Here is an 11,928-nt window from a genome sequence, read left to right on the forward strand (position 1 = left end):
AGGGACACAGCCTCACCTGCCCCACTGATCCGCTCCTCAGTGTGCGGCTTGATGAGAACCAGTCCCTGGGGGTTGTCACACAGCACGTGGTCAAAGGCAAATGCACTAGTTCGGGGAGACAGAGAAGCCCCCCTCCCCGCACACACACCCAAGGACCGCGTTCCCACGGCTGCTTCAGGGGGGCTGCCAGCGTGCTTGCCAGAGGCCTCCGAGGCGGAATGCCAGGGCAGCAGGGCCTCCCAGGGCCTCGCTGGTAACTGACGGGGGTATAGCGACACACAGGCCGTACATCACTGCCGATCAACATTCGAACAGAAAGCCCCGTGCAGCTCTTCCTGTGCAGTCTCATCTCCCCGTAGCCTCCCTTTGAGACGGCTCCGTCCCCCGGGCCCGGGTGAGGTCGCCCACTTCGCAGCCGCTGCACCGAGGCCCCGTGGCGATGCGGCCACGTGGAGCGTATTCGTTGCGATGCTACAAACCAAACGGCAGCTCTGCCTTTGAGCCGCAGCTCTCCTGGGTGTGGGGGGGCGAGGGGTGACCACCCACCTGCCGAGTCTTCCTTCCCCTCATGCAGCTGGCGGGGGACGTGGGAGGCCCCCCGTGGCCTTTCCGCTGAGAACGGGGGCCTATTTTCATTTCTTAAAAAAATAGCCATTGAATTAAGAAACTAAATAGTTTATCTATTTAAACGCAAGTTAATAGATATTAAATTGTATTATTTATTAAAGATTAATAATTCATTAGGATTTTCAAATTAAACATTAAGCCTCTAACAAATTAAATTTAAATAATTAAGTCTATTGTTAATGGAGAGAGATTGCCGGGATTGGGGGCGGGGGGACAGAAAATGCATTTCAGAAACTGGATTTTTGGTCAAAGCGCACACGGTCTTATCTCCAAGTCTTAGATGGGGAGGGGGAGGGGGGAGTGGAAAGACGGCCCTCGAACACACAGCTGGCACAGGTCTGAGCCGGGCTCCGACCCCGACGGCTTCTTTCCTGGATCTGAGCGTGTTTGGAATGCACACAATATGCACACAGCACGGTTATTCTTTCTGAAGCGAGAACAGAATGGTTGTCAGCAAGAGGAGAGATAAGATGCAAAATATGTCCACTGTATTGGGGGAAGGCTTGAGGAAATGGGGTGCTGCTTCGTAAGGGTAGACCCAGGTGGAGTATCTTCCCAGGGGAGGGATGGGGGGGCTCTGAATAGCCAAGAGGGACAGGGAGAGGGGGACCAGCTGCCACCTCTCCAGAGGCTGGGGCCCGCCGCAGACCCCACTCCTCCCTGGAGAGGGACACACTGTCTTCATGGACTGGAAGGTTCCGTAAAGTAAAGACGTCAGTTCTTCCCAATCTGATACGCCAGCTAAATGCAATTCCTAGGAAAACCCCAGCAAGATTTTTTGTAGCTTTAGACAAGATGATTCCAAACTTTAAATGACAAGGTAGAAGAACCAGAATTGCCAAAACAATTTTGAAAACAAATAACATGAGAGAAATCACTCTGCCGTATTTCAAGACGTTATCTACGTGCAGGAATCAGGATGGTGTGGCCGCGGGGGAGGACTTGATGCACGGATCAAGGGAACAGAACGTAGCTCCCAGAGACCGAAGCAAACACGTGCCCAGCTGGTTATCCACCAGGGTGCCCAAAGCAGTCGATGAAGGAACCAGCCTCGTCCATGACTGCCGCTGGAGCAGGTGGACAGCCACAGACAAACAGTGAACCTCTATCTAAGTCTCACTCTTTATATAAAAATTAACGCAAAAACGAATGTGGACCTTGATGTAAAATGTAAAACTGGAACATTTTTGGAAAAAATATAGGCAAAAATCTTAGCGTTCTTAGGCTTAACACTAAGAGCACAATCCATAAAAGGAGAATCAACCTTCAGGTCAAGGTTGAACAAGGACACCTGAGGTCCCCCCCCTCCAGGAGTCAGAGAAAACAGGACAGCCAGTCCTCACCGTTTCTGCCTGGTCCAGTAGAGGGCGCTCTTCAAACGGGAAAGGTTAAAACAAAGCAGGATGCCAGGCGTGCTGTAGGAGCCTGGGAACTGTTTGCTGAGCTCAAAGCAAACAAGGGCCCGGCCAATGTGGCTCAGTAGCTCAGTGGCTGAGCATCGTCCCTGCACCAGGAAATTGCGGTTGAGTCCCAGTCAGGGCGCATGCCCGGTTGTAGGCTCAATTCCCAGTAGGGGGCGTGCAGGAGGCAGCCCATTGATGTTTCTCTCTTCCTCTCCCTTTCTCTCTCTGAAATCAATAAAAAACAACAACATTGTTTTTAAAAAGCAAAGAAACAGTTGCAACAACAAAAGTGTGGGCAACAGAGCTGTCTGAGGTGCTATGGGTGAGCTCTTCCCCAGTCCCCGGGGAGCTGCACCCCAGGGTGATCAAGCCAGCAGCCACCACCTCGGAGCGCCTGCAGGTAACTCCCGAGACACTGCGGCGGGCCCGGGGGGTGTTAAAAAACTGGCCATGAACTCCTCCCGACCTGATTTTCAAAAAGAAATGAATCCAAGATATAAATCTTTAGAAAAAGATAAGACTGTTGTGGAGTCGGCTCGTGAGTGCGAAAGGGCAGGCGGCCCCGATGGGAAACTCTTGAGGACCGAAACCACCCCGTCAACCTGATTTCCATTCTCAGCGTGTCATCAGATCGACGGAACCAAACGATGTTCCGACTGATTCGCGGAAACACGTGTACGGAACAAGCAGGAACTCGACGACAGAGCCGCTGGGGGGATTCAGGGCTCCCCGGCCCCGGGTCAGCTGTGAGGACAGCCAGTGGCTCCGCTCCGTCCTGGTGTCTGTCGGCTTCCTCCAGCGCCGTGGAAGGACCAGGGCGCACTTGGACTATCCTCGGTGGCATGAACCTGGGAGGAGTGCTTAAACGAACGACGGCGGAGTCGATTCAAAATGAACTGAACGAGATGCCAACTCTGCCCAACCCGGTGGGCCCGGCACTCTCCGAGCGGCCACATCCCTCCTGGCCGGGCTGGAGGCTGTGGGTGCGGGAAGTGGCTGGCCCTGCACGGAGGGGCAGGCTTCGCAGGGCCAGTGGGGACTGGATGGAACGAGCAGCCTGCGCAGCCCGGGTCACCCTGATAGAGCTGTGGAGACCGCCACGCCACTGGCAGGTGGCAGCTGGAACCGGCTTCCATTCCCACCTGCCTGGGTTAGGGACAGAGACAAGCAGGGCAGGCGGGGCGGACGGCGGGGAAGCAGAGGGACTGCAAACAGGACAGACGCTAAAGGGGCCTCGTCAGCTGGGCTGGAGGAGAGGCCGAGGGGTGGCCTCATCCCAGGCCGTGAGTGTGCCAAGGGCCGCAGAGAGGAAACGAAGGGTCAGTGAAAACCCAAAGTGACCGTGGCTGGACACCTGCCCCATCCTCACTGAGGACGGGACAGAAAAGACGGGCATTCATGGGCACTGCCTGGCACCTGCCCTGCTGAAGCAGAGCTGGGGAAGGGACCCATGCCTTCCCCCCGGAGCCTGATACAGCACAGCGTTGACAGAGAGGTCTCGGGGAACATGGCGTTTTTAAGAATAATACACACATTTAAGGATGTCATGATGGCCACCTGAACTGGGGTCGTAACTTCTTCCAGAACACAGCCCCTGGCCATTGACGTGGCCTTACTGCATCTTGTCTCTGAATGGCCCTCGGTCCCTGCGTCAGCCAGCTGGTCGGGGGACCCCTTTCAGAGTCAGGACACTAAGGACAAGTGGCGGCAATGGCAGGTCACCTGCACAGTCGGGCGTACTGTGCTGTAATGGAGCCTCTGACTGGCTGTGTTCCTGCGAGGCCCCCTCTCACCCCCTCTGACTGAGGCGTGTCTGTGCTGTTCAGGGGGTCCTGACAGTCTGTACTCAGGAGCTGAGCCTCCGTGAGGCCAGGCCACGCCAGGAAGACCGACTGTGCCAGGGGAGACTGCTCAGTCGTGCCCGGGCGATGAAACCCAGCGGGAGCGCCGGACACAGCAGCCGGGGCGAGCTCGGTAACCGCATCCAGGTGCCGAGGGCGGCAGGTCAGCGGACACAGGCACTTTGCATTTGGGACCTTCCCGGATGTCACCCTGTTCGTCTCTCCTTGTGGCTGGTTCCGGTCTGTGTCCTTTATAACAGAACTGTAATTATGAGGGGAGGTTTTCCCGAGTTCTGTCAGCTGTTCTAGTGAGTTATCGAACCTGAGGGGATGAATCTCAAATTTGCAGCCAGCTGGTCGGAGTCCTGGGCGGTCTGTGGACCCCTGAGGCCGAGGCAGGTGTCCGAGGGGCGAGCAGTCTTGTAGGACCGGGCCCATGCCTGTGACGTCAGCTGTGGCTGTCACCGTGGAGAACCTGGCAAGTGTGCCGTTGATTCCAAGTTGCACAGAGCCAGGGCCGGGTTACTCCTGCTTTTCCCGTGCCCCCCCCCCCCCCGAACCCTTCCTTGCCGAAAGCGAAGGCCTGGTCCAGTTGCTGAGGGGGAAACTGAGGCAATGACCAAGACTGAAGCCCGGGAGCCTGGGCCGGTCATCAGAAGAAACCATTCACACACACTTACCTTAAGGTCAGAATGTGGAACCCTAGGGGGAGCCAATGCCACCATCACACCCGTGGGGGCCCTTCCCCAGCAGTTAATCACGGGAGATTTAATCGGTGAGGGCGACTGTCCCGGCCCTCTCTTGAGTGTGAATGGCGGTGGGTGGCCCTCCCTCAGCAGCACCTCCTGGGTCAGATGCGCCCAGCAGGGGTCTGGGACCTCCACTGCAAGTCAAACCATCAGAGAGCCGAGTTCTGGAGGTCAGACTGGGGCAAGAGACCCCAGAAGGCTCCCCCACCTGTGTTCTCCAGAGCCCACAAACCCAGCAGGACCCCGGAAGCTTCCTGTGCGCAGGGCGGGGCTGGTAAGCCCACCTGACTTGGGGGTGAATTGAACACCCCCAGCGGCCGCTAGTTCCTCGTCTGCCCCATCCAGCTGTGAGCACGCTCAGATCCCCCAGCGGGGCCCTGTGAAGGCGCAGAAAGGAACTTGGACCTCGAACTGCTCTTGCAAAACAACATCTTCAGCAGTTAAGCAATTAATCCACACACACATGGATTCAATTTCCTTGAAACAGAAATGGCTGGAAAACCCAGGGAGAAAAATTCTCGGGGTCAGATCCTCTAACTCCGGTGAGCGCGTGGGAAGAGCCCACGGAGGGATGGCGCTGCCCTGGGCGCCAGAGCCCGTTGTGGGCCGGGGGACAGGCCTGGGTTTCAGAAGAGAAGTATTTTCAAGTGGGGATGGGCGAGGACCAGGCCCGAGTCCCGAGTGGACGGTCTTTGGGCACGAAGGCCACGGACAGGGAACGAGGGAACGGAGCAAGGAACCCCCGGGGCCGCGCTTTCTTTGCGGAACGATGCCTCCTTGGGGTCCCCGGGGGCGGGCAGAGGACAGGGCTCCAGGCGGATGGTCGCTTCCTCCCGCAAAGTTTTACAGCTTGGCCGCCACTATTCACTCGGGACACAGAGTTTTCATAGAATTACGTTGAGACCTTGCATTGACCTCCTCAAACGAAGGAAATTCATCAGGTCGATGTTTCTATGAAACTTCTAAGGTCGGATGGGAACCAAGCCCTCGGCTCCAAGGGCAGAAGGGATGGAGAGCCGGGAGCTCTGCCTCCGCGGCCCCGCGTGGGTGATGGGCGGGGTGGGGCGGGCGCATGTGTCACTCCGTTCCCACGGGGAAGAGAAGGTGAACTGATGTTGGGTTTAGAAAGCTAAAATTACCCGAAAGGATTCTATTTTAAAACATGATTGAACGCCATGCAAGTGTCCGCCAGTGTTACCTGCGGAGGGCTGCAGCCCACGTGCAGACCCCAGTGGTGACCATCCCTGGTTTCTTTGTCACCTCTACCTCTCGGGCCCTCCTCCTGCCTCATCACACTCCAAGGTCTCTCCTCCTGTGGAGGGGACAGGCTCAGAGCCTCTCGGCGGTGAAGTTCAGGCCCCGGCCCGGCAGGTCTGAGCCCACACACAGCCTCCCTTCCCTGGAATTAAACCCGCCAGGAGCAACCACCAGCCTGTACACCTGCAGCGTGGTCTCTGGCCCACAGTCCGGGCTCACATGCCCACTGCGTCCTCGCTTCCACCCAGGTGCCTGAGGCTGCTTCCCGCTCAACAGGGCCAGCTCCTCCCAGCCCCTCGCTGAGGCTGCCAGCTCCGCCTGAGACAGACTCACCTCTGACTCCTCCAGCCCACCGTCGTCTCCCACCAGGATCACCCCGAAAGCCGCCTGCGCGGCTCCTGCTCCAGCCGGTGACCCCAGAGTGTTCTGCAACATGGCAGCCAGAACCGAACACACAATCACATCATCTCTGCCACCCACTCAGAGGGAGGCCGCAGTCCTCACCGCCCCGGGGCCTCACCCAGTCCTGCCCGCTCACCAAGCCCTCGCCCCTCGCCCCTCACCCCCACTGCAGCTCCCTCTGTCTCCCGCCAGCCGGTCCCGCCTCTGAGCCTTTGCACTTGCTGTTCCAGGCCATGAGTGCTCTTCTCCAAAACACGCCGCGGCAGCTCCCTGCTCAAAGCCCCTTGGTGGGGCCGTCCTGCACGCCATTTCAGCACCGCCGCCCAGCCCGCCCCTCTGCTGCCTCGGCTCTGTTTCCTGCGTGGACACACCCACCTTCTGAGATACACCGTCTCTACGGAGCTGTTACTGTGCTCCGTTTCCTCCTGAGGTCAGCAGGGTTTTCTGGCTAAGCACAGACCCTCATTAACAAAGGGTGAATGAGTGAGTGAGTGGGTGGGTGGATGGATGGATGGATGGAACACTAGTGAAGACAGTTAACTCTGCCTGCTATGAGAAATGCTTAGGTGAGGGCCCCGGGACTTCCTCCTGGGGAGGGCGCGGAGCACAGAATGCACCCCAGGTCTCCAGGGGCTCATGGCACCAAGGGTGTAGGTTCCCATCTGCTCCAGCCTCCTTCCCTGTCCAGTGCTCTGTGCCTATTCACACTCACCGAGGGCCTGGGACAACTGGCCTGGCCCCCGGGCGGTGCCTGCTCCTGCCCGCATCACTGTGAGTCCCTCGACTTTGCTGCGCCACAGACGATGCCTGGTCCCGCTGGGCGGGCTGTCCCCGGCTGCTGGGGGCCAGAAATGCCGGGAGTTTCTGTCTCCCTCACCCGTGACCGATGGGTGAGCGATGTTCTCAGCTCCTGAGCCTGTGATGGGACCACTCTTGGGTACGATCATCACCCCCAAAATATGGGCTTGGCCTGACCCGTCCCCTTGTACACCCGCCTTCCCGCTGGTCCCGCTCCCCCTGCACTGCCCTGCTTTCCAGGGAATACCTCCCAACATCATCTGAGGACCTGCTCCTGGGGACCCCAGCCGAAGACACTCCTTCCAATATCATGAAAATGAAAGTTAGACTCAGAGCACATACATGTCAAGCACTGTGCTGTGTGTCTCCACCCTCGAAACCCTCCGAGTGTTCCAAGGAAGGAACATCATTACACCCATTCGAGAGATGAGAAAACTGAGGCCCAAGGTGGCACGGTGAAGGGCAGCCCCAGCGGCTGAATACACAGTTGCCCCTCTGCATCCATGGGGGATTGGGTCAAGGACCCCCACAATGACCCAAACCCTCAGATGCTCAAGTCTCCTATATAGAACGATGTCGTGTTTGCATATGACCTGGGTACATCCTCCAGTCTACTTTAAATCACCCTAGCCCTGGCCGGTTTGGCTCAGCGGTTAGAGCATCGGCCTGCGGTCCGGAGAGACCCGGGTTCGGTTCCCGCTAAGGGCACGTACCTTGGTTGCAGTTTGTCCCCAGCCCTGGTTGGTTGTGCGGGTGGTGACCACTCGATGTGTCCCTTTCACATCGATGTTTCTCTCTCTCTCTGTTCCTCTCTCTCCCTCCCACTCTATCTGAACAAAGAATGGAAAAATGTCCTCGAGTGAGGATGATTAAAAAAAAAAAAAATCACCCTAGGTTACTTATACTACCTAATGTAATATAAATGCTAGGTAAATAGCTGGTACCGTGCACTGTTTAGGAGCTAATGACAAGAAGAAGCCTGTACGTATTCAGTAACAGACCCAATCATCATAGTACTGTCAGCAACAACGTAACATTTTTTAAATGTTTTAATCTGCCGGTTGAATTTGCAGGTGCAGAAACCATGGTTACCGAAGGCAGTACATTCCCAGCGCGGTGTCTGTCTTTCGGGCTCTCTATTGCGCTTCCTACAAAAGGCGGCAGCTATGAAATGCCACCTTACTCATCAGTACACATGGTTTCAGACGCTAGTTACCGGTGTACACTGTTTCAGGTGGCAAACGCAGGTGTGCTTGTTAGTGTCCGCCCAACACGGTTTTCAAAACTTGAAGGTACTTCCGCTTCTCATGCGAGACTTGCAATCATGGCTCTCCCAGCCCGAGAATTTGCTACACGAGAAGAAAAAAAATCACCCCACCGTATTTTAACCGATCGCTTGCTTGTGACTGTTTGGTGAGATTTATTCTCTCATTAATCACTGCCCTTCCTTCATTCATGTTAAATATAAAATTGATTAGTAAAGATCCCCATCATGGTTAAAAAAAAATAATTAGCCGCTACATCATCTGCCCACGGTGCGACAGGAAGGCGTGATTAAATTAGGAATATTAAAACCCCATTAATCCGTGCTCAGCTCCAGCTCTGCTTGTTCGTCTCTGGTGGTGCTTATTATTTCTGACACTGAGAGATATTTGAATTACCAGCTGCAACAAGGTCACTTGCTGAAAGATGTCAGGTCAGCCATTAGTCAAAGGCGGAGAGGAGACCCCAAGTGAGGGCTGCCCATGTTGCCACCTCCCTGGGCCACATATGAGGCCCTTCCTCATGGGTGTCAAAATGTCTCGGGTGTCATTCTGCAAAGCAGGCAACACCCCACTTGGGGCGGGCTAGGGGTACAGGTGCGCCCACAGCCTTGACACAGCCATCAGTCTCTGCAGGTCACCTGTGACTCTAGGGACCTCCAAGGTGTCCTCTGGGGTGGTGTCCTCTGCCCCAGCCCATGAAGTCCTCCACCTCTGGTGTGTGGGTGCTTCCGTGAAAGCGATGCCACTACAAATGGCAGATGCTGCCTACTGGGTGCGAGGACACGCCCCGCCCGGGCTGAGCGGATTCCCTCTTTATCTCATATGTGGCCCAGGGAGGTGGCCAGCTCTGTCACTATTAATCAGGCGAGGGGCTGAGGCCTCAATTCAGAAACCTGCTAAAATCATGAAACTGATCCGACCAGTGTGGCTCAGTGGTGGAGCGTCAACCCATGCAGCAAGAGGTCACCGGTTCGATTCCCGGTCAGGGCACATGCCCAGGTTGTGGGCCCGATCCCCAGTGCGGGACGTGCGGGAGGTGGCCAGTCGATGTTCTCTCTCATCGCTGTTTCTATCTCTCCCTCCCTCTCCCTTCCTCTCTCTCTAAAATCAATAAAAAGGAAAAACAATTTTAAATCATGAAACTGGCAAATGGCAGGACCGGCATCCGGCCCCCAGTCTCCGAAGGGGTCACCCTGCACCGCTCTCCGGAAGTCCCTCACAGAGACGAGTCCACGGGTCCCTTCGAGGGGACGCAGCAGTGCACAGACAGACAGGCGTGGTCTGGGGGGCCGGTCCATCCTCTGTGATGTCATTGCCTCTACTGCAGAGCATCAAGCTAGGCGACAGGGGCTTCTCCTGGGAGCCTGACTGGCACCCTGCAGCGCTGTCACCGGGAGAACTGGGGACAAGTCACCAGCAAGGGAGGAGGCCTTCCGCCCCCTCATCTTTCTCTAGAGTAAGACTTGAGCTCATCTGTGCCTCTGGCCAGCTGCGGCTGGGCTTCTATTCCTGCCCGTCACACAGCTTGCTGTTTAGTTAAAGAACCCAGACCCCCGAATCCACTCCTTCCTCTGGAGGTCGGGGGCAGGGAAGGTCGCGCTCCCGTCGGTGGTCTCCCTCATGCTGCCCACACGTGTTCCAACTGCGGGGCCGGTGCTGTCTGGGGGTCTGCACTCGGGGTGCTTCCGGGGGACTAGACTGGACCAAGAAGGCATCTCTGAACAGCTGGGCTACATCTGAAGGGCAAAGGGGAGTGGGGCTGGAGGAGGGGTGCCAGGGTCCATACGGTGGGGGCAGGGACCGGGTCTGTGTCAGGTCTGAACAGGTTGTGTCAGCAGCATCACCTCACAGGAGGCCTTGAAAGATATTGAATGAATGAATGAATGAATGAATGAATGAATGAATGAATGCGTGAACGAGTGAATGAATGGATGAGTGAATGAATGGGTGAATTAATGAGTGAACGAATGAATGAACAAACGAACACATGAGTGAGTGAGTGAAGGAGTGAGGCAGCCAGCCAGGGAGCGGGGCTGGGAGGTAGGACCAGTTCAGGGGACAGCGCGAGTCCCTGAAGGCCGAGTTCAGAGTGAGGAGGGTGGCTGCCATCCGCCAGCAGCTACCTCAGGACCAGCTCCTTCGGTGACAAACCGCATGCTCAAGGTCAGGGTGCAGGGGGAGTGGTGAGGAGCCGGCAGCCCAACCAAAGGTCGAGTGAAGGTGAGTGCAGGGTTCGGACAGCCCACGGGGACACAGGGCCGGTTTGTAGGATGGGGCTGCTGAAGATCCAGCGTTTTCCTGCGGCGTCACTTGGAACTGCGGGAGCAGAAAGCTGGACTTTTGAGACCATTGGAAAGGCGTTGGCTTCTCCTTGTGTCCCCGTTCCCACGGGGGACAGAGTGTCCCGGGAGAAGCAGCTACATGTGAGTGTCAGGCCCATGGGGCTGAGCAGAGGCCTTTCCTTAGCTGCTTGAGAATTGACTGACTTTGGGGGGAAACTTCAAGAGTAGGTTTGGCCCGGCTCTCCGGTCACCACGAGCACAATCCCGGCGATAACTCAGAGCTGCACGGGCGTCTGGGCTGGCAGGTGGAGGACCAGCGGTCCCTCTGGCATCCTGAGAAGGGGCTGGGAAGAGCAGTTTCCTTGGTCCCTCCCTGCAGAGGAGGGACGCTCTCAGGGCCTGCAGACCAAGATGCTGAGCCGTGGTATTTACAGCCGGCTCCGGGCACTCGGAGGTAATACCTGGGCCCTCTCACCTGCCTCTGACACACAGGAGTGACCTCTCCCCGGGGCCATGTGTCCCTTCCCCTCAGACACCCTCCATCCCTCTGTGAGCCGACTTGATCCCGCGGATGGAATTTTCTAGATTAGGTCCTCTATTAAGCCCAGGTGGGAAGGGGAATGGGCGGAGACAGCCTGTTAGGGTCTCATTTCCTCCCCGCCCCATAAATCCATTCAGAGTCCCTGGCATTTGCAGAGTGTGTTTCACAGCGCCCGTAATCCCCGCAGAATATTAAGGCTGCATTACTTTATCTTTGGTTACATTAACTTCAGTTTTCCTTATGAGTTAGTATTTGGCTAAAAATTAATATAGTGAAGGTGAAAAGAATCTTATGATAGGAAAAAAAAAAAAAAAAGACTAATTTCATCTCCGGCTGCTCGGATCCCGGAGCACACCAGGGTTAATGTAATTAACTCTCGATCGGAGCCGGGTTGTGTACATACACCGAGTGTCCCTGCTGGAAACGAGATTAGACTTTATTACTCTATATATCCTGGTTATCTGCACGCGCCGGCTCGGCGCTGCCGTGGGAACACAGAACCAGCTGGTACGGGGCCCGCGCAGTTTATTTAAGGATTTAATTAAATGCTCTAAATGGAGAGGTTCTCTGAATTAACATTTTAAATGTGACTTATTGCAGGTTTAATATTGTCTTAATGCCAACCTGGGAAACTCCACCGCCAAGTTGTTGACGTTCAAATTGAATTCATTTGGGTGGCTCCTGGGGGACCCATTAATTAATCTAAACAACTAATGGGGATCGGTTCTGACTTTTGATGAAGATTATTTACTGAGACGATTTG

Source organism: Molossus molossus, unplaced genomic scaffold (assembly GCF_014108415.1).
Source record: "Molossus molossus isolate mMolMol1 unplaced genomic scaffold, mMolMol1.p scaffold_m16_p_19, whole genome shotgun sequence".
Taxonomy (NCBI): domain Eukaryota; kingdom Metazoa; phylum Chordata; class Mammalia; order Chiroptera; family Molossidae; genus Molossus; species Molossus molossus.